Source organism: Meriones unguiculatus, chromosome X (assembly GCF_030254825.1).
Source record: "Meriones unguiculatus strain TT.TT164.6M chromosome X, Bangor_MerUng_6.1, whole genome shotgun sequence".
NCBI lineage: Eukaryota > Metazoa > Chordata > Mammalia > Rodentia > Muridae > Meriones > Meriones unguiculatus.
In genome coordinates, this window is record NC_083369.1 from 127,735,615 (window position 1) to 127,759,507 (window position 23,893).

General features: G+C 40.2%; 1 pseudogene; it reads left to right on the top strand.

Moving 5' to 3' along the window:
- The first annotated feature begins 4,439 nt into the window (after window positions 1–4,439).
- On the top strand, window positions 4,440–7,426 carry LOC132649959 (double-strand break repair protein MRE11-like; annotated as a pseudogene).
- Window positions 7,427–23,893: the final 16,467 nt, after the last annotated feature.

Genomic DNA, 23,893 nt, shown 5'->3' on the forward strand with positions numbered 1-23,893 from the left:
TGACATGGGATGACAGTATTCAGATACAGTTCTCTGCAGTGCCTTGGCATAGCTGCATGCCATGTAAGCAGAGATATTAAAAGAGAGAAGTTTTGTTCTAGAGGGTCTTTTCAAGAATATTTGTACACAAAGAGCTCTGGAAATACAGATCTTGTTTCCATGGAGAGCTGAGGATACATTGGCTTGCCATCTAATTTAATATTTCATTTTGAACAAAGCTCAGGCAGTAAGTCTGTTCTACCCATTATAAAAGACTTGGATTCTGTAAATTTTGAGGTCCTTTCTCACAGTGTGGAGAGGCTTCAGTTGACTTGCATCTCCTTTTGGGAATTGGAGTTTGGGAAACAGAGACAAATGAGGTTTTTGCCATTGCTATAGTGAATAATGAGCTGTCTTTTGCCTCTAACTTATGAAAAAACTTTTTGTTTTTGTTTTTGTTTTTTTTTTTTTGCTTCTCTGAGAGTGATGGAATATGGATCTTGGTTCAAATAAGCTTAGCTTAGAGAACTGGGGTCCTTAAAACTCAATGGCCTCTCAATCCACTCCAAGCCAGTAACTCCCAGGTTTGTTAAGTAACAAAAATGAAGAACGGTGAGTGAGAATGGTAGAAGACAGGCAACCAGTGTTTGCTTGAGGTAAAGAAACAGCTCTCTGTAGCAAGGGAAAGGAATCAAAGCTGAGTTGCCAGCCCTAAGTTCTTGGCTGGTTCTTTTCTGCCTAGTACCTGAGCCTGATTGGCTTAGGAATATATGCAAACAAGGGATTGAGTTTCGAGTCATCTGCTTGGCTGAACAGAATAAGTGTGGAAGACTTGGGTAGAAGATATAAAAGTACATAGACAGCCGGACATGATACCACATGCCCTCAATCTCAGTACCCAAGGACGCAGAGGCAGGCTGATCTCTGTGAGTTCGAAGCCTGGTGATCTACAAAGTGAGTCCCAGACAGCCAGGGCTACACAGAGAAACCCTATCCTCAAAAGCCCTGTCTTGGGTGTGTGTGTGGGAGGCACAGATTCAGGAAATACCCACCACCTGGGAAGAAAGTCCCACCTAAAGTTTCAACGGGAGTAGAAACAACCAAAAAGTAATGAGAGAAAGAGACCGTGGTCTGCCATTTTCAGAACATAGGTCAATTGTTCTTTCTTTTCTTTTCTCTCTCTCTCTCTTTTTCTTTCTTTCTTTCTTTCTTTCTTTCTTTCTTTCTTTCTTTCTTTCTTTCTTTCTTTCTTTCTTTCTTTCTTCCTTCCTTCCTTCCTTCCTTCCTTCCTTCCTTCCTTCCTTCCTTCCTCTCTCTCTCTCTCTCTCTTTCTTTCTTTCTTTCTTTCTTTCTTTCTTTCTTTCTTTCTTTCTTTCTTTCTTTCGTGAGACAGGGTTGCTCTGTGTAGCCTTGGTTTTCCTGGACTCACTTTATAGAACAGGGTCGCTTCAAACTCAAAAAGGTCCTTCTGCCTCTGCCTCTCTGAGTGCTGGGATTACAGGCATTTGCCACCGTTCACAGATGGTCAACTGTTATATTGGTGAGACAAAGCCTTTAAAAATTCTCAGCTTTGATAAACACATTTAGCAAAATGATAGGATACAAAATTAACTCAAAAAAATCAGTAACCCTCCTGTATACAAAAGACAAAAGGGCCGAGAAAAAAAATAGGGAAACAACACCCTTCACAATAGCCACAAATGACATAAAGTACCTTGGTATAACCTTAACCAAGCAAGTCAAAGACTTGTATGAAAAAAATGTCAAGTCTCTGAAGAAAGAATTAGAAGAAGATATCAGAAGATGGAAAGATCTCCCATGCTCATGGCTTGGCAGGATTAACATAGTAAAAATGGCCATCTTACCAATCTACATATTCAATGCAATTCCCATCAAATTACCAACACAATTCTTTACAGACCTGGAAAGAAAAATTCTCAACTTCATATGGAATAACAAGAAACCATAATTGCTAAAACAATCCTCTACAATAAAAGATATTCTGGAGGTATCTCCATTCCTGATCTTAAGCTTTACTAAAGAGCAACATTAATAAAAACTGCATGGTACTGGCATAGAAACAGAATGGTGGATCAATGGAATCAAATAGAAGACCCAGAAATAAACCCACAAACTTATGGACACCTGATCTTTGACAAAGATGCCAAAACCATACAATGGAAAAAAGATAACATTTTCAACAAATGGTGCTAGTCTAACTGGAAGTCTACATGTAGAAAAATGCAAATAGATCCATACTTATCACCCTGCACAAAACTAAAGTTCAAGTGGATCAACGACCTCAAAATAAAACCAGACACATTAAATAGGTTAGAAGAAAAAGTGGGGAAGACCCTAGAACTCATTGGTACAGAAGACAACTTCCTGAACAGGATACCAACAGCACAGGCTCTAAGAGCAACAATCAATAAATAGGACCTCATGAAACTGAAAAGCTTCTGTAAAGCAAAGGACACCACCATTAAAACAAAATGACTGCTTTCAGATTGGGAAAGAATCTTCACCAACCCTTTATCTGACAGAGGACTAATATCCAGTATATATAAAGAACTAAAGAAGCTGAAAAGCAGCAAACCAAGTAATCAAATTAAAAAATGGGGAACAGAGCTAAACAGAGAATTCTCTGTAGAGTAATATCGAATGGCAAAGAAACACTTAAAGAAATGCTCAACATCATTAGCCATTAGGGAAATGCAAATCAAAACAACCCTGAGATTGCACCTTATACCCATCAGAACGGCCAAGATGAAAAACTCCAGTGACAACACATGCTGGAAATGCTGTGGAGAAAGGGGAACCCTTCTCCACTGCTGGTGGGAATGTAAACTTTTACAACCACTCTGGAAATCAATTTGGCACTTTCTCAGACAACTAGGAATAGCGCTTCCTCAAGATCCAGCTGTATCAGTCTGACACATATATCCAAAAGAGGCTCAAGTACACAATAAGGACATTTGCTTGACCATGTTTGTAGCAGCCTTATTTGTAATAGCCAGAAGCTGGAAACAGCCCAGATGCCCCTCAACTGAAGAATGGATGTAGAAATTGTGGCACATCTACACAGTGGAATATTACTCAGCAATGAAAAATAAGGAAATCATGAAATTTGCAGGTAAATGGCGTGACCTGGATAGGATCATCCTGAGTGAGCTGTCCCAGAAGCAGAAAGACACACATGGTATATACTCACTCATATAGATATATAACATAAGATAAACCTACTAAAATCTGTACATCTAAAGAAACTAATAAAGAGAGAGGACCCTGACTAAAACGTTCAATACCCATCCCAAAAGGCAAAGAGGAAGGACATCAGAAGAAGAAGAAAACAGGAAACAACCTAGGGACCTGCCACAGAGGGCCTCTGAAAGGGTCTGCCCTGCAGACTATCAAAGCAGATGCTGGGGCTTATGGCCAACTGTTGGGCAGTGTGCATGGAATCTTATGTAAGGAGTAAAAAATAGTATGATCTGGAGAGGACAGGAACTCCACAAGGAGAGCAACAGAACCAGTAAATTTGAACACAGGAGTCTTCCCAGAGACTCATACTCCAACCAAGTATCAGGCATTGAGATAACCTAGAACCCCTGCACAGATGTAGCCCATGGCAGTTTAGTGTCCAAGTGGGTTACATAGTACTGGGAAGAGGGACTGCCTCTGACATGAACTGATTGGCCTGCTCCTTGATCACCTCCCCGAGTGGGGAGCAGCCTTACCAGGCCACAGAAGATGACAATGCAGCTACCCATGATGAGATCTGATAAATTAAGATCAGAAGGAAGGAGAGGAAGACCTCCCCTGTCAGTGGACTTGGGAAGGGGCATGTGTGAAAAAGGGGGAGAGAAGGTGGGATTAGGATGGGAGGAGGGAGCGGTTTATGGGAGATACAAAGTGAATAAAGTGTAATTAATAAAAAATAAAAAAATAAAGAAAAACAAAGGAAAAAATTCTCAGCTTCTAAACTAAATCTACAGCTTTTGAACCTAGTTTCTATATTAACTATCTATATGGAATCCACTAAGAAGCTGGTTCTCCTTGTTTGCACATGTTTTATCTCCTGAGATAAGCTCAAGGCTTCTCTACCTGCATAGATTTCATTGAGAAACATTTCTGCCAGGGTCATCTCTTTACTATGTAGCTATCTAATGAAGGACCTTCCCTACTCCCCAACCTTATCATCAGGCATCATGTATCTTTTACCAGCATCCATGATGCTGTGAGGTTAACCCATTATCTTGCCAAGTAAGGCAAAATATTAACTTTTCACAAAATTTGAAAAATATATATTTAATACACACACTTGATCTCATTCTTAACACCTACATGGCAGGTTATCAACAAACAAATAATAATTGTGGTTGTGACAGCTTATATGTGAAGCAGTACCCTCAAAGGATTATGTGCTAAAAGCTTGGTTCCACATTTTGCAATGGTCAGAGATGAGGATTACTTTGGGGAAGTAAGGGACAACTTCATTAATGAACTTATCTCCTTATGGAGTCATAGTGCAATGCCATTATTAAGAAGTTATGGAGACATCTGGATATAAAGCCTACTTGGGACACTAAATGATTGAAAGCATCAAACCTTATCCCTGTCACCTACTTCTCTCTACTTCTTGGCTGACAGGAGTTAAGCAGCTCTGCCCCACTGTGCCCTTCTACCATAATATGCTAACTTGCCACATACTCTGAGCAATGGAGCCTAGAAAAAAAAACCCATGAAATCCTTGGCCAAAATAAATTTTCCCTCCTTTAAATAATTCCTCTTATGTATTTGATATAGCAGTGAAAAGTCTGAGTAACACAGTGGTAAGTGGCAGATCAAAAACAATGACATCCACAATAACCTTTCTACTTTATCTCTCTAAAATGTGAAACATGAGAAGTTTAGGGGTGGATGGTAGAGAGAAAAACAGAGGCAGTCATGTCAAGGAGTCCCAGACCACTAGGACTAGGGGGAAATTTTACTTTAGAAGCTCAGTTCTTCAGGCCTTGCGTACTAGTTTTTTCCTCCAATTCAATTTGCTTTCTGATTTCTAAGATTTGGGAAGAAGTAAGGGAACAAGTGGGAGACAGAAGCTTTGGTGCAAGTGACACCAGGTGACAGGATCTTATTATATGAAACAGTGAGATCAAACATCAGGCTAGTCTCCTTTATTGGGACTTCAGCTCATGGACAAAAGGGAGCTCATACAAAGAGGGTAGCGGCTGGTTTCTCACCAAAGGCAGCAGCAAGCTTTGATTGGGTTTCTCTGGAGTACTAATGTTCTGTAGCTATTCATTGCCCATGGGCACAAATTTAAAAGAGTGTTTTCCTGCTTGTGCATAAGTATTGTGGTCTTAAGCTTAATGCCCATGGGCTGGCACCTTAACCCAGGAACTGCTGAATTTCTCTTCTAGATGGTACCATACATTTCATAAATTCTGAGCCTCATGGTTTGGTATGAACTGACAAAATTTCCATGCTTGAGCTGCTGAGACAGCACAAAGGTAAGGTAGAAAAAAAAATGTGTTTCTGCAACAATGAGAAATAGAGTTAAGTTAACCCTATATTACAGGCATAGAATATTTAAATTTTATGGACAGAGTAGTGTATAACTTGCAAGTTAAGAAAGTAAAAGGGAAGACGGAATATGAAAACAGAGATGCCAAGCCTATTTACCCATTTTAGTCAGATATCAACTAGCTATAAGCTGGAGTGAAGGGTCAGGGTTTAAAGCAAAAACAGCCTTCATGTTTCTTTTTTAGAAATTACACGCACACACATATATGTGTGTGTGTATATATATATGTGTATATATATATATGTGTGTGTGTGTGTGTGTGTGTGTAGTGTGTGTGTCTGTGTGTGTGTCTGTGTGTGTGTGTGTGTACGTACACTTGGAGGTTAGAAGAAAATTGGGGGAGTTAGTTCTCTTTGTCATGTGGGTCCTGGAGATAGAACTCATGCCAGGTTTGTGAGTAGGTGCCTTTACTCCCTGAGCCATTTCATGTTTCTACTCAATAAGCTAGGCAACTGGTATAGTATCAACATATCAGAGATGTTATATTACAGCAAAGCTAGTGGGATGTGAGCAATGTACTACTAAGCTGTGCATTCTCTGAAATCAATGATTTTTTAAAGTAAATAAACAAAACAAAACAAAACAAAAAACCAATCAACAGCACTTATCTTGGTTTTTCTTTGGTAAGAATTGTCACCTGTCTTTGTCATTGTGTGGCCAGCCCTCTGAAACTGAAGTAGAACTCGTCTTTCATAAAGAATTTTAAGCATGTAAACAGTCTTTTGTAATGGCCTGATGTGTTGTTTTATAACAAAGTTTGAGAGATTACAAGAATGGTAGAGACAGTGAATTAGCTGGAGAAGAAACCACATGTGGCCGAGAGGAGGGACTCCAATAATGGTGTAAAAAGTTCCAGATGAAGAATAAAAGTGGACCAGAGAGGAGACTTTGAACCTTTCAGCGTTTTTTGTTTTAGCCAGAAGTTTGTGAACTGGGTCACTAAATCAAAAGGTGTCATCCACATCTTCAGGCACAGGGAACAAAAGGAGAAGAGATCTACTTTGGGAAGCTCATCCCCAAACCTGCTTCAGAAGGAATGACAGAGTAGAAGACCCTGTAAAGCAGCATTTCCAAACTGCAGAGAAGAATGTTCAGCTTTCACTGCTGACAGAAAGAGAGATAGGTGAAGCCATTCAAGAATTCATGCACAAGGAAAGGAAAGATGCCATTGAGGAATTAGTAAAGTGCCAGCTGGAGAAAACACAGTGGTTTCTTAAAGAACACCGTATCCCTGGAGGACAAAATTGATGAAGAGGTCCTACATTTCAGAGAAAGCATACAGAGAAATACCATTGAAGAAGAAGATGAAATTCGAGGGGCCATGAGCAGGGCCCTGGCACTTAGATCTCAGTCAGAGAGCTCCACTTCAGCCTTGAGTCCTGATGACCCAAGTTTTGACTTAATGGAACAGACAGCCTGTCTGCAGTGCCTAGCAGAGGCCAAAGCCAGGGCTGAGGCTGAGGGCAAAGAGGAATCAGAGGGCAAAGCACAGCACCCAGAAGAGGTTCTCAAAGAGGCCGAGACACTGGATTGGAGATGGCTATGCGAGGCAGAAGCTCAAAAACCACTGCATCATCATCGAGAAATATGTCCATTCTAGATGCTTTCAGATCTACCTGACAGCATCCTTTCAGAAATGTTGTCACTAAGAATTACTCAGAGACCATTGAGGTGGATGAATCTGATAAAGATGACATTTTTCCTACCAGTTCCAAGGCTGATCAAAGGTGGTAAGGCACAACATCTAGTAAACGGATATCCCAGATCCAGACAGCCAAAGGCGTGTACTTTGAATCAGATGAGGATGATGATGACTACACTTTTGTGAGCAGCAGTTCTCTAAGAAGAAACCAAAGGTAATGTTTTTAATGGAACTTAGAAGCTTGCACAATACAGGAGGAAATCTAAGCACCGCATGCTGATTTTACAGCTGAAGCTGTTAATAGTGCCACTATCTAAAGAGCCTGAAACTTCTACCAACCAAGACCCTAGTGAGTAGGGTTTATATTTTGAAGTGTTGTTTCCTGAGCGTGTCCTAGCCCAGTGATAATGAGATTGCTGCTTCCCTTAGTCTTCAGCCTGCTTGTGGTCATTATCTAGTGATGTTCTGCTGTTTGTTAGTTTCCTAAAGTATTAGTGTGCTTCCTCCTTGTAAGAGCTTTGCTAAATGACATTCTTGAATGAAGATTAGAGAAAAACCTTCCATTATTCATTTTTGCTTCATGACTAGACTGTCAGCCTCGTGTGCCACAGCATCAGAGTTGACAGGAAAGCTTATAGACTGGCGCTTCGTGTTGCCATCATTTCTTGGATCTCTAGAAGCAGGCCCTTTTGCAAAGCAGCCGAAGCTCCCTGTTTGTCACCAACTGTGAATTTCAGTGTTTGCCAGAAGATCATGCACTAAGACTGCGGGATTAGAAGGCCTTATATTTCAATAACTAGTATAAGGGTTTTGTTAAGTACATTTTTTGTTGTTTTGATTTTGTTTTTGTTTTATTCGCGTTATAGCAGAGATTTGAGTTCTTTTCCCACTGAGAGAGCAGTAGTCATTTTCTTGATCTTTCTATGTCATCAATGACACACTGTTTCTCATATATACTAATCAAGGAAAAGGGGTTAATAGAATTTTTCTGTCTTCCTAAAAATATTGAAAAGGACTTTTTAGGCAAAGCCCCCAGCTGACTGTATAAGGTTAGTTCCAGTTGACATGCTGATGAACAGCTTCTGCCCAGTGTCAGTGCCAGCCCTTCTCACCAGCAGCACTTTATCATAGATTTGGTTGCTACAAACATCTCTGGATGATCCTGAAATTGACTGAGACCACAGGTTTATATTTTCTTACTTGTTTTAGGAAGGAAATAAAAATGTTACCATTCAAAAAAAGAAAAAAAGAAAGAAAAAAAGAAAAAGAAAGAAAGAAAGAAAGAAAAGAAAAGAAAAAAGAATCGATAGTAGATGGATTAGTCAGTAGAGAACTGTGTTAGTATATGAGCAGAATTCCAATAGATGGAGACAGCAGAAAGATTTCTCACAAAATGGAGAACATGAAGAAAGTCAAGATTCATTCAGAAATTGACAGAGGAGTTGGGCTGGTTTGGAATATTGGCATGAGGGAATGGTGAGAATGGGAGTTGGCCCCAGACTAAAAAGAGGCTTCGAAGTAAAGACAGGGGGAGTATTGTTTATGAGCTAGCACAGATCTGACATGTAGAATTAGAAAGTGGCCAGATTTGGCTAGCAGACAATATAAATGAACATTATAGCAGAAATAACAAAGCATATTTGAAGTGCATATGAAAGACAAAAATCTATGAAAAACTGTTTTCAGGCTTAGTCAACAGATTGGATTTGGAAAATGAAGGAGAACAAACAGAATACCTCTGATTTAGTTTCTGATGCCAGTAGCAATGTTAGCACCAGTAACAGAGATGAGGAAGTCAGCTGGGATCAGAGAAATAAAGACTGTTTCCACTGCACATCATCACAGCTTCAGAGTAAGTGGCTAGTGTTGACAGTAAACTGATTACAAGATTCCTTTGGGGAATTCTGCAGGGACTGCATACCTCTTAATTCTTCCAGACTCTGTATTCTCCTGCAACCAGCATCCAGGCCCTAAAGCAAAGGATCTTGCTTTATATGTGTTTTCTTAAAAAAAGATTATGAAGCACTTAAGAGCCAGGACTTTAATCAGGCTGAATTTTGAGTCTAGCTTCTTCTCTGGATGCCATGTGACTCTGGAGTGATTATTTAACCTCTTTGTGTCTTATAAAGTAAAACTTGCATAACAGTGCACTTGTCAGATGTTGTGAACCAACAACGAGTGACAACACTTAACAGAAGATTTATTTTGGTTCATGGTTTGAGGGGTGTCAGTCCATGGTTGTTTGGCCCATGCACTTGGACAGAATATCATGGTGGCTAACATATGTGACAGAGCTAGGGTCTTCATCTCATGATTGTCAGGAAGCAGAATTGAGTAGTAACAGGTTTTGGCCACAGCAAAATATAAATTTTAATGAGAAACTCAGAGCAGCCCATTTCCCCACCTTCTGAACTTCAACCACATCCCCATACTCTGATCAAAATTTGGCTCCATAAGTAGGTTAAGCTTTTTGTTGTTGCACAGCCTTCATGATCTAATCATTTCAGGGAAAAAAAAAATAAACTTTTCACAAACAGACTTAGAGGTGCATTCCCAATCGAATCAAGTCCGCAATCAAGATTAACCATTACTGATAGTTAGAGAAATAAAATAAGTAGTAAGTAGTTGGTGCTTTTCCACATCAAGGAGAAGGCTGAGGATAGTACAATAGTGAGCAAACACATTTGAGGGGTGGGAAAGGGAAGCGAACAAAGAAAATGGGGAAGGAGCAGGAGAACTGGAAGGACAGAAAGGTGTCTGGCTAGAAGAGTGCAGAGTCTCAGAATGAAAGGGAAAAGTTTTAAGAAACGGTCTTTAGGTATCACTCAACAGTATTCATGTTTACAATGCATAAGTCAATCAAAAATAAGGTAAGCAATAGCCACAGATCTCACGGAGGATCAAACAATGAGAGGTCACCTTATTTGATAAGCAGATCTCTTTAGCAGTTTAGTAACATTATCCAATAGTGATTTCTTGTTATCTGATTTGTTTTGAGGTGGCAGTACTATTAGCTCTTTGCCACTTTTTTTTTTATCACATCTGATCAGTACACAAAGAAATATTATGTCATGAGATATTGCCCAGCTCCACAGTGAGTGCTAAAGAGGTATTCTCACCTTGTGGATTTTCCAAAAGCCAGAACTTATATTGTTACATACTAATAAAAATTTCCACTTTCAATTATGATGATGATTAATAATAAGAGTAATGTCCAATGCTTTTCAGTTTTAAAAAAAGCACCCATTATGTCTCATACCATCATAATTAATGAAAGGTCCTTCAAACAAATGTTTAATGCTTCCCCAAGATTTCAATCACCATTATAAGAGGTAAACAACTGACTGAGATGGGACTTTTTTGGGGGGTGTGTGACTACCTGTAAGTCAGTCAACTTACTCCTGGTGACACAGCTACCTGTGACTCAGATGTACTTCTATAAGTAACCCTAATAAACTCACTGGTTCACTAACCTAAATTTGGATGAAAATCCTTTCTTTGGTCTATTGGTGTCCCCTCTATCTGGAGTAAGAGATGCTTCTTTATGTACGTGAGAAAATTTCACACAACACCTGTAATTCATCTAATATCATGGGACAGCAGAGTTCAGAGCATAGTATTTAAAATTGAGCAGTTGCATATGGTAAGTATTTTAAGCCAAAGGACCTAGAGAATCTATGTGGCCAGGAAGGACTCACTTGACTTCCCCTGCAGGAGATCATAAGACCCCTACATGACAGGTGTCCCATCTATAGGAATGCTTTCAAGGACTCACTTGACTTCCCCTGCAGGAGATTATAAGCCCCCTACATGATAGGTGTCCCATCTATAGGAATGCTTTCATCTTCGAAAGTGAAGGGATACCAAAAGGAACCAAAATAAACTTCTGTTGCTGAGCATCCTTCAGATAAGCATACCTGACTCACAATAATCTTTCTTATTAGTCCATTATTGCACTGCACTGTTCATCAGTCCTAGAATAAAGCCACTCAGATCTCACCATTTCTTAGGAAATTTATTTTTGTATGAAGGTTAACATGTCATGTCAAACATGAAGCAATTCTAGCTACACACAAAAAACATGCAAGTAGGAGGGAAAGTTGTGGAAAGAAAGGGTGCCAAGGAGAAGAGAGGAAAATGAGAGGTAAGAATGATATGAAATCTTTTGCATGTGTATGACACTGTGAAAGAATAAACATAAAATCAAGAAATTTACAAGACTGGTCTCTTGTTAATCTGTTTTGTCAAGAAAATTTCCAGATATAGCCAGAGACTTCCAAGAGTGTAAGGGTGTGGGGGAAATGGTGTTTCCACCTCCTCAATAAATCATCATTTCTGGAAGGATACTGTCTCCCTTACTGAAGTATATATGGGAACTGGTAGAAAATTAACCTAGTCCCAAGACTTAAACTCGGGAGGAGGGGAGAGAGAGAGGAAGAAAGAGGGGGAGAGAGAGAGAGAGAGAGAGAGAGAGAGAGAGAGAACTTTTGCTTGGATGCATATGCACTGAAAATGATCCTTATTTCTGAAACGGCCTGAACACTGGTGAGTTGCAGGTGCTTGTGTAGAATCTTTCCTTTTTAAGTGATTCATTTTGAAGCTCTTACCCACAGAAGCAATTAGATGAACTGTGGATGTTTTATTTCAAAATAATTTCTCAATCATTAGACTTTGTTCCAGCTTCTCTTAAAATCAGTTTTCTATACACAGCAACCCAATGAAAAATAATGTATATCCCTAACGAAGAATTTTTTATTTTATTTTTTTATCCCAGGCACATTTTTTTTTTCATTAATATGTAGACCTTATTGCTGTGTATGATAGTGACTGTTAGGATTGTACACCAAAGTTACATGGTGGGTTCACAAATCATGCCATGTGACTGGTTCATGTGGGAGGTTTTATTATGGGAAGGGGGTGGTCACAGAGACCACCTGGGCAGGTAGGAGAGAGAGATAACAGGTGGTGCAGAGTTCTCTTATAAGGCGGCCCAGAGCATGGGCAGGCAGTTTCAGTTGGTCCACAGGTGGCCTCACAGGTGTCTGATATCATGTTTGTCAGGTCCCTTGGAGAGGCCTTAGAGATGCATGTTTATGGATCCCAACATTCCTTCCTTTTTGTTTTATTAAAAAGTGGGGGAGCTGGAGAGGACAGGGTCTCCACAAGGAGAGCAACAGAACAAGAAAATTTGAACACAGGGAACTTCCCAGAGACTCATACTCCAATCAAGGACTATTCATAAAGATAACCCAGAACCCCTGCACAGATGTAGCCCAGGGTAGTGCAGAGTCCAATTGGGTTACATAGTAATGTGAAGAGGGACTGCCTCTGACATAATCTGATTGACCTGCTCTTTGATCACCTCCCTCTGGGGGGGGGGGGGAGCAGCCTTACCAGGCCATAGTAGAGGACAATGCAGCCACTTTTGATGTGAACTGATAGTCTAAGATCAGAAAGGAGAGGAGAACCTCCCCTATCAGTGGACTTGGGGAGTGGCATGCATGCAGAGGGAGGAGATAGGGTGGGATTGGGAGGGGAAGAGGGAGGAGTTTATGGGGGATGCAGAATGAATAAAGTGTAATTGATGAAAAACAAAAAAAAAACCTAAAAAAAAAAAGTGGGAGAGCAGCCTTACCAGGCCACAGACAAGACAATGCAGCCAGTCCTAATAAGACTTGATAGGATAGGGTCAGATGGAAGGGGAGAAGGACCTCCCCTAACAGTGGACTTGGAGAGGGGCATATAAGGAGATGAGAGTGGGTGGGTGGGATTGGGAGGGAATACGGGAGAGGGCCACAGCTGGGATATAAAGTGAATAAACTATAATTACATCAAAAATTAAAATTCAGAAAAGTGAGGAGCTAGGAAGGGAATGATGGTCAGGAGGGCATAAGGGCAACCTTTGCTGTTCAAGCTAATTTCTGCTAATTAGAGGCATTGCCATTCGCTGGGTATAGTTGGTCCCCACCATCAAAGTTGATTGGAAAGTCATTGTCATCTGGTTCTGTGGGCAGAGGTTGATAATCCTGTAAGAGTAACTGATTAATGGTTTGATTATACGATTTTTGCATTTGTTGTTGGAGGAATGTAGAGAAGATGTTAATAAAGCAGGGTGCAAAAAGCAAAAGCAGAAAGATGAGCAGAGAGGTGTGTGGAAGGACAGAATCTACTTCCACATGGGTTCTCAAAGGCCTAAACGCCAGAGGTCTCGAGCTGTTCCCTTCACTTTCATAGATTTGTCTGCAGTTGTTGGATTTTGTCTTTTACTATACCCAACTGGTTAACATAAAAATAGCATTCCTCCTGGAGGAAGATGCAAAGGCCACCTTCTTTAGCTGTGAGGAGATCCAATTTGTGTCGGTTTTGAAGTACTACTGCTGCCAGTGTGCTGATCTGTCCTTGGAGAGTTAGTATTGTTTGAGCCAATTGCTAGAAGTCTTGGACGAAATGGGAAGAAAGCTGATAATACAAAGTTAATGAAGTGATTAGTCATGCTGTCCAGGTCCTGACAGCTGCCGTGATTCCTGCAACAGCCAAGAGGGGCAAAATTTGAATTTCCCTGTTGTCCTGATGAGCAGCAATTGAGTCCTTGACTGAGATTGGTAGGGGCTCCTTTTCATTTATCACCCCCAGCTGGGGAATAGGAGCACCAGTGTTGGTAAGTGCTTTGGATATTTTATTGATGAATAGTCAATGTTCCCTAATTTTTCTATAATAGCTAATATTGTATGAAAATTTATGTATATAGAAACTTTCATTTCTATTTTTATACAATACTTAAATAGGTTGGAACACTGAGAGAAAATGGAAACACAATTAAAATTAATGACAGCTTGTTGAGGTGATGGACATGTTAATTAGCTTAATTGAATTTCTATAATATGGTCGATTGAAATCTTAAAATTGCACTAAAATAAAATGCGACATGACCTGCAAACATTTTCCTCTCTTGACAGAAATATATGAAAAATTTTCCTTTACCAACAGTATCAAACTGTCAATCATTCCACATTTTAATTAATGTACAAATATTAAACATTCCTCAGATTCTATATATAGAGACAAAATTGACTCCACTGGGGTATCCACTAAATAGGCTGCCCATTAGTTGTATCACCCATGAATTTACTGCTTAGGTCAACCACTATTAGATTAGATATTATAAGATTAGAATCTGAATATCTTGGATCAAACTTCTGCCTGAGGTTAGCTATTGTTGGACCAACTCAAGATTTGATACAAGGCATATGGCACTGACTTTTTTTTTTTAAAGAGAGACCTCGTCTTATGTATTCTAGGCTTGCCTTTTACTTAACTGATAATCTTAGACTCCCACTCCTCTAATCTACCTCTGTCTCCTTAGTGTCAGGGTCACAGGCATGAGTCACCATTCTTGGTTGATGTAGTATTAGGTATTGAACTCAGGGACTTGTGCATAGTAGGCAAGAACTCTACCAACTTAGCTACAGCTCAAGCTCCTTACATTGACCTTTGATTGGATCAATTTGGCTTCCATGTTCTGATCATACATAGTCCATCATTAAGAGAAGCCATGGATTAGGGACTGTAGACATAGCTCAGAGGTTAAGAGCACTGGCTGCTCTTCCAAAAGTCTGGAGCTCAATTCCCAGCAACCACACGATGGCTCACAACCATCTGTAATGAGATCTTGTGCCCTCTTCTAGCCTATAGATATACATGCAGACAGAACATTGTATACATAAGAAATAAATAAATCTTAAAAAAAAAACAAACAAAAAAAGAGAAGCCACAGAAAGATCTCAAACAGGGCAAGAACCAAAGCAGAGAGCGTGGTAGAATGCTGCTTACTGGATTGCTCTCCATGGCTTTCTCAACCTGTTTTTGTATCTCCCCAGTACCACCTGCCCAGGGGAGGTATTGCCAACACTGGGTTGAGCAGTACCACATAAATCATTAATATAAGCAATCTGATGGAAGTATTTCCTCAACTGAGGTTTCTGCTTCCCAGATAACTCTAGCTTGTGTCAAGTTGACCAAAATCTAATCAGCACAGATATATAGCTCATTAGGTTAGCTGCTGAGACACTGAAACTTCTGGTTATATTAGCCAGCATTTGAATTTGTTATTGAATGATCCAAACACTGACTGAATCAAGTCCTAAGTTTAGTCCCTATTTGCACCAAACACAGAATAAAATGGATCAACTCTTGACTGAATAATCAGTCTTCAGTTGGATGAAATTGGATATTCCCCAAATGTTCAAATGAGACTACTTCTGATGGGAGTCAGACCTGACTGGTTAATCCCTTTGATTGCCTTGGGACCAACCTGGATCAATCTGTGATCAAGTCATTCATGATTACATCAAATACTCATTGGATTGGCCTCTGGTTGGGTTGCATACACTTACTAGATCAGTGATTGTGATGGGAAGTGTTGTGAGATTGTGGATTATATCCAATCTTCACAACCTTTTCTCTTCTCACTTTGACAAGAAGGCTCCTGAACTTTCATGTCAATCATCTCTGGACCACTGCTTACCTCTAGGTCCATCCATGTCAGCAGCTTGTCACCCCAAACTTCTTATCTATTCGCATTCTATTTCATCCTTTACAGTGCTTTATTTGACTAGGCTCTTCTCAGAACTCCCTCCACACAGAAGCTTTCTATAGCTAGCCACCTGCTCTAATGCCTGTCATCACTTGTGAGCTCTTGAGACCTCATTAATGCCATGATAATGTGTGCATGATGCAGAATATTTCCCACCAGACCTGGCAGCAGAAAGTCGGTATGTAAAGGCTCCCTGGAGAATATCTTATCTGTATAGAAACCCTCAGTTGGCATACCTTGTTGAGAAACCTCTCTTGCCCATGGGCATGGTGATAGCATTGTTGTGTGAGCTGTCATTTCTGAATTCTTTTGAATTTCTGCCAGGGAGCTCTTACAAAATTCTCTTTTAGGCTTTGCAGACATGGCTGTAGCAGAGGGACTACCAACTCAGTTATAAAGGAGTCACAGTCAGTAGATAAAGAATCTTATCCTACACCTTCACCCCTTCATGACTTTGGCCATAACAACAAATAACTGTTATTATAATTATTGTTAAGCCAGGTATTACTAAGCCTGGGTGACCCGCCTCCATATATCCTCCATTCCTCCTTTGGGGATCTTTTGCCCTGTCTACCTACCCCTTATTGTTTTCCTTGCCTGGGATGCTCAAATGACTTGTTATTTATGACAGGTTTCCCAAGCCAAGCTACTCTCTGTATCCCCTGTCCTCTCTTCAGCTCCTCAATTGCCTGGGCACTAGGAAGTAAACAGATTGTGCCTAATCAGACCACAGAATACAGAGACAGGTACTTAGGGTGGGTCCTTGACCCAGAGCCATGTACAAGGAAAGGGACTTGCTACATTCCACATATTTCCTAAGTACCTACTCACCTCAGGGAAACAGTTTAGTTACTCCTTTTTATTACCGAGAAGAGATACCATGACCAAGGTTACTTATAAAAAAGTATATCAGGGATACCAGAGGGTTAGAGTCCATGACCATCCTGATAGGTACTGTGGCAGCAGGTGGGAAGGAATAGCAATGGAGCAGTGGCTAAGAAATTACATCCTCATCCACAAGTAGGAAGCAGAAAGAGAGATAACTGGGAATGGTTCAGGCTTTTGAAACCTCAAGGCCCACCCCAGTGACATACCTCCACCAACAAGGCCATACTTTGGAATCCTTCTCAAGTAGTTTCAACAACTGGGGGCCAAGCATTTATATATGTGAGGCTACATTCATAGATAAGTGCATCACTCATCCATCATCAGAGATGCTTTCTCATATAGTAGATGGGAGCTAACACAGAGACCTACAACTAGACAATGTGAAGAGAGTGAAATATTGTGGAACACTTGAGAGACCAAAAGATTAAAAATCGGCTATTAATTAAGGCCTGAACTAGGTGGGTGGAGAAGTCTAGTAATGCCCTGATGGGAAGGACTGCCTTACTGCATTCTTTCCCCACCCACTAGATACAGTTGCTAAGAAACTGGCCCATCCCCCTAGGGAAGGACACCAGGTCATTATGGTCTGGGGACCTTCCTATAGCCAATCAATTCAAAATGTAGCATTTTGACCAATAGATGCTCCCCAGGCAGGAATCACCCCTGCCTTGGGCATGCTGGGATGGACCAGAATCTTTAAATCACCTAACTAACCTGAGCACAGTGTGCTCGGCTCTCACCACTTCGGCAGTGGGGGTTTGTGGGCCCAAGCTGCAGCTTGTAATTTGTAATAAAAAGAACCTCATGTATTTACAGTGGAGTCTAGTTATTCCTGGTCTTTTGGGGTTCGTGAACCGGGCAGAACACACTCAGTTCTGGATGGGATGTCTTCATCAAGCCTCTCCACTCAAGGAATTATGTAGAAGAGGAGGTGGAGAGATTGTAAGAGCTAGAGGAGATGAATGACTTCAAAGAAACAGCATCTTCCCTACATAACATGACTGGTGCATATACAAACCCAGAGACTGAAGCATGCAAGGGCCTGTACTGGTTTAAGCCATACAGGAATCCCCTTCCTGTTATCCCTATGGGGATAACTGGTGTAGTGTGGCATACTTTGTGTTAGTAAATTGTCACATGTTGTTTAGTTTCACTGAGATGTTAGCACAAGGGGCAGGGTTAACCCCTTCTTTAAATCTAAGTGTGTTTATTTTACAGTGTCTTTCAAAACCCCTTTTCCAAGGATAGGCTACACCTGAGAGAAATAAAGAATAATGAAAGAGCTCAAGAGTGAAGATACTGTGTCTTTGAGCATAGAAGGAGAGTAAGTTGTCAGAGCAGAGAGGTAAAACATGCCCAGGCACCTTCCAAAACAAAAGGCTAGTTTAGCTCATGATATAAACATGTCTGTTCTAGGAATGTCTAATCAAAAGTGTCACCCAGGAAAAAAACCTTCTGTCTGAGACAGGTGAGAAGGTGTTTTGTTCCCAGGGATTCAGTTGGTTTCTGCTGGATGATATGAGCTGATGTGAATGATGTTTTTTTTTTTTTCTATAAAATATTTTTACAAGTAAAATTACTAGAGTAGAGGGTATGCACAATTGCAATTTAACTTGTTATTACATATTGTTTTCCAAAGTGCCTGGACCAGTTTCTGCTCTCATCAGTAGAGCAAGAACAGTTCTTCTCCTGTACAGGTTTACCCAACTCTGTAGTGTCTGAATTCTTAGTTTTTGTCTTTTGATGGGGATACAGTTAATATTTCATTAGTTTTGTTTCCTGTAATGGGTATTAACATTGAATATCTTCCTCTTCTTTGAATTACAAAATTGTATTCTGTTTGGTGAGTTTGAATTTTTCCTGTGGCTTTGTATGTGCTTATTGTGCATGTGTGTGTTTTTGTGTGTGTGAGTGTATTTTTTGTGTATGTGTTTGTGTGTGTATATATATGTGTAAGTGTGTGCGTGTTATTTGTGTGTGTGAGAGAGAGAGAGAATGAAATTATATACTGACATAAGAACAATAGCTGCTCAAACCCTTAGTTTTTCTCTGATTCCAAAAAGACACTTAAAGTACCACAATACTTTTGCTAACTTCTTAGGTTAATTTGCTACAAACCTAGGGCACAAATTCATATGTAAATATTTCTGTATATGCCTTCAAAGATGTATTCCCTTTTCATTTTCCTTCTAACTTTTCTCTGGTTTCCTTTTTTCCTACTTGAAATTATCTATGAGGTTAAGAGCAAAATCATCCAGATTGACAAATCTGATTAAGATTTATGACACCTTGAGCATGTTTGGAGGTTCTAGCAGGGGAGCACAGCTACTCGTATACCCTTGACCGAAAACCAGTCCTCCTCTATTCCAGGAAGGTCGTCCTCTTCGACCAAGCGCACAGCTTCAGGAGGGACACACATGGAGTGGTGAGGGAGAAAGGGGACACCCGCTTAGCCAGCCAGATCAGCCGAATCAACCCTGGTGATCAATGGGGAGACAGATGTCGCAGCCAGTTACTCAGCAATGAAAAATAAGGAAATCATGAAATTTGCAGGTAAATGGTGGGAACTGGAAAGGATCATCTTGAGTGAGCTGTACCAGAAGCAGAAAGACACACATGGTATATACTCACTCATTTAGATATATAGCATAGGATAAACCTACTAAAATCTGTACATTTAAAGAAACTAATCAAGAGAGAGGACCCTGACTAAAATACGCAATCCCCATCCTGAAAGGCAAAGAGGATGGACATCAGAAGAAGATGAAAACAAGAAACAACCTAGGGACCTGCCATAGAGGACCTCTGAAAGGCTCTGCTCTGCAGACTATCAGAGCAGACACTGAGACTTATGGCTAACTGTTGGGCAGAGTGCATGGAATCTTATGTAAGAAGTGGGAAATAATAAGATCTGGAGAGGACAGAACTCCACAAGGAGAGCAACAGAACCAGAAAATTTGAACACAGGGTTCTTCCCAGAGACTCATACTCCAACCAAAGTAGTATGCATGGAGATAACCTAGAACCTCTGAACAAATGTAGCCCATGACAGTTTAGTGTCCAAGTGGGTTACATAGTAATGAGAAGAGGGACTTCCTCTGACATAATCTGATTGGCCTGCTCTTTGATCACCTCTCCCTGAGGGGGGAGCAGTCCTACCAGGCCACAGGAGATGACAATGCAGCCACTCCTGATGTGATCTGATAAACTAAGATCAAAAGGAAGGAGAAGAGGACCTCCCCTATCAGTGGACTTGGGGAGGGGCATGCATGAGGAAAGGGGAGGGAGGGTGGGACTGGGAGGGGAGGAGGGAGGGACTTATGGGGGGATACAAAGTAAACAAAGTATAGTTAATAAAATTAAATTAAATTAAAAAAAGATTTATGACACAAATCACAAGTTCAAGGATGTTACCCAATCTCCCCCTGGTTTGGCAGTCTGCTAAAAAGGTACAAAGTCATTGAACTCTGACATATTCATACCCTTGTATACTATGGGCAAAGATGCAAATTGCCAAACATACATGAAACAGAATTTTGAACTTGGAAGATATTAATTGTGAAGCTTCAGTCTCCTCAGAGGGAGAAGGGAGTGGAGGTATCAGGTCAGGAAGAAATGGGTTCAAGGTTTGCTGACTAATAGACACTATGTTTTCTTAGATTTCAAGCTCAGGTAGGGTTTTGTAAAGACCCAAGAACACTACTGGAAGAAGGACATCTGGAAGAATAAATAATGTAATTAGTATGCAATATGACAGTGATCACTTGTTCTATCTGTAGCCTTTCTCTGTTCATGGCTTTGGTATTTGGAACAGCCTGTTCTTCCAGGTAGTGATCAGGTGGAAACAGGCTCTCAACCTGTGCAATCTCACATCTACAGAACAGTATCTTAACAAATCTATGCACATTTACTTGGTTATTTTGCACCTAAAGGTTCTTTAAGTTTATCACTTCCCCTTCCTTCTTAAATTTTTTTCCTTACAATTTATTTGTGGAAGAAAATGAATCATTTGTTCTATAGAGTCTACCACATTTTGGATTTTGCATAAATTACATAATTATAAAATTCACTCAGATACTTTTTATATTTAACATATTCTAATTAGCTGGAACAGACAGCTCAAATATACCTAGTAGTAGAAATTGCAGAAGCACAGATCTAAAATCTTATAGGTGGCTAATTAGGAATTCGTATGCTTGCAGGTCATCAAGGATGGATTCCCTTCGTCATAATTAGCTTCAGTTCCCACTTCTGGTGATACTCTAATTTTAAGAAATAGGGAATTTCTTAAATTTCTCTTCCTAAGAATTCAAAAATATCATGTGAAAAGTACAAGAAATCACCACAATTGTCTCTACTCAAGCAGAAAAAAGATTTTATAAAAAGTGTCTGTTTAGAAACCCAGAATTGCTTAAACAATTCTCTACAGTAAAAGATCTTCAGGAAGTATCTCTATCCCTGATCTCAAGCTGTACTATAGAGCAACAATACCAAAAACTGTCTGATACTAGCATAGAAACAGACTGGTAGATCTATAGAATCAAATAGAAGACCCTGACATAAATCCACACACTTATGGACACCTGATTTTTGACAAAGATGCCAAAACCATTCAATGGAAAAAAGACAATATCTTAAATAAATGGTGCTGGTCTACCTGGATGTCTAAATGTAGAAAAATGCAAATAGATCCATACTTATCACCCTGCACAAAACTAAAGTCCAAGTGGATCAAAGACCTCAATATAAAACTGGACACACTAAACTGCTTAGAAGAAAAAGTGGGGAAGAGCCTTGAACTCATTGGTACAGGAAAAAACTTGCTGAACAGAACACCAAAAGCACAGGCTCTAAGAGCAACAATCAATAAATGGGACCTCATGAAACTGAAAAGCTTCTGCAAAGCAAAGGACACCAACCATTAAAACAAAATGACTGCTTTCAGATTGGGAAAGAATCTTCACCAACCCTTTATTTTACAGAGGACTAATATCCAGTATATATAAAGAACTCAAGAAGTTAAACAGCAACAAACCAAGTAATCCAATTAAAAAATGGAGTACAGAGCTAAACAGAGAATTCTCAATAGACTAATATCAAATGGCAGAGAAACACTTAAAGAAATGTTCAACATCCTTAGTCATAAGGGAAATGTAAATCAAAATGACCTTAAGATTTCACCTTACACCCATCAGAATGGCTAAGATCAAAAACTCAAGAGACAACACATGCTGTAGAGGTTGTGGAGAAAGGGGAACCCTCCTCCACTGGTGGTGGGAATGTAAACTTGTACAACCACTCTGGAAAGGAATCTGGCGCTTTCTCAGACAACTAGGAATAGCGCTTCCTCAAGATCCAACTATACCTCTCCTAGGCATATATCCAAAAGAGTCTCAAGTACACAATAAGGACATTTGCCCAACCATATTTGTAGCAGCCTTATTTGTAATAGCCAGAAGCTGGAAACAGCCCAGATGCCCCTCAGTGGAGGAATGGATACAGAAATCATGGCACATCTACACAATGGAGTATTACTCAGCAATAAAAAACAAGGAAATCATGAAATTTGCAGGTAAATGGTGGGATCTGGAAAAGATCATCCTGAGTGAGCTATCCCAGAACAGAAAGATGCACACAGTATATACTCACTCATATAGTCATATAATATAGGATAAACCTACTAAAATCTGTACACCTAAAGAAACTAATCAAGAGGGAGGACTCTTGCTAAAATGCTAAATTCCTATCCAGAAAGGCAAAGAGGCTGGACATCAGAAGAAGGAGAAAAGAGGGAACAAGTCAGGAGCCTGACACAGAGGACCTCTGAAAAGCTCTGCCCTTCAGACTATCAATGTAGATGCTGACACTTATGGGCAACCTTTGGGCAGAGTGCAGGGAATCTTAGGAAAGAAGTGGGAAACAGTAAGATCTGGAGAGGTCAGGAATTCCACAAGGAGAGCAACAGAACCAAAAAATCTGAGCACAGTGGTCTTTCGTGAGACGGATACTCCAACCAAGGACTATGCATGGAGATAACCTAAGACCACTGCACAGATGGAGCCCATGGCAGTTCAGTATCCAAGTGGGTCCATTGTTATATGAACAGGTACTTCCTCTGACATGAACTGATTGGCCTTTTCTTTAATTACCTCCCCCTGAGGGGGAAGCAGCATTACCAGGCCACAGAAGAAGACACTGCAGCCACTCCTGATGAGACCTAATTGACTAGGATCAGAAGGAAGGAAAAGAAGACCTCCCCTATCAGTGGACTTGGGGAGGGGTATGCATGCAGAGGGTGGAGGAAGGGAGAGATTGGGACGGGAGAAGGGAGGGAACCACAGGGGGTATACAAAGGGAATAAAGTGTAATTAATAAAGAATAAATAAAAAAGTTACTTTGTACATTCTTGTACAAGACTAGATAAACACGGAAAAAATGTCTGTTTATGTGTGTATATAGGATACATGTGTCCTTGCATGTGCATGAGAGGCTGGAGGTCAATACTGGATGTCTTTATCATTCTCCACTTATATATTTATTTTTTGAATCATGGTCTCTCACGAACCTGGAACATGTTGTTTGTGCTGGTTGGCTAGCCTCTGGGGATCCACCTGTCTTCCCTCCTTCAGCATTGTGATTACAGAGATGCACTCCTATCTCCAGATTTTATGTGGGAACAAGATCAGAACTCAGGTCCTCCTGCTTGATCAGAGACACTTTACCTATTGAGCCATCTCTTTAACCCCAAGAGTTAAAATATATGAAGAAATAGAGCTAAATAGGACTTCTTTGAGACCCATATGACTACATTATAGCTTTATTTTTTAAATGTTTTTTTTTTCTCCTTCTGGGATACTTCACTCAGAATGATCTTTTCTAGATCCCACCACTTGCCTGCAAATTTCATGATTTCCTCCTTTTTGATTGCTGAGTAGTATTCCATTGTGTAAAAATACTACAGTTTCTGTATCCATTCCTCCGTTGATGGACATCTAGGTTGTTTCCAGGTTCTGGCTATTACAAATAAAGCTGCTACAAACATGGTTGAACAAATGTCCTTATTGTGTACTTGAACAAATTTTGGGTATATACCTAGAAGTGGTATAGCTGGGTCTTGAGGTAGCACTACTTATATACTTGCTTATATAGACCTACAAGATATGCTAAACATAATGAAATCTACACACCTAAAGAAGATAATCAA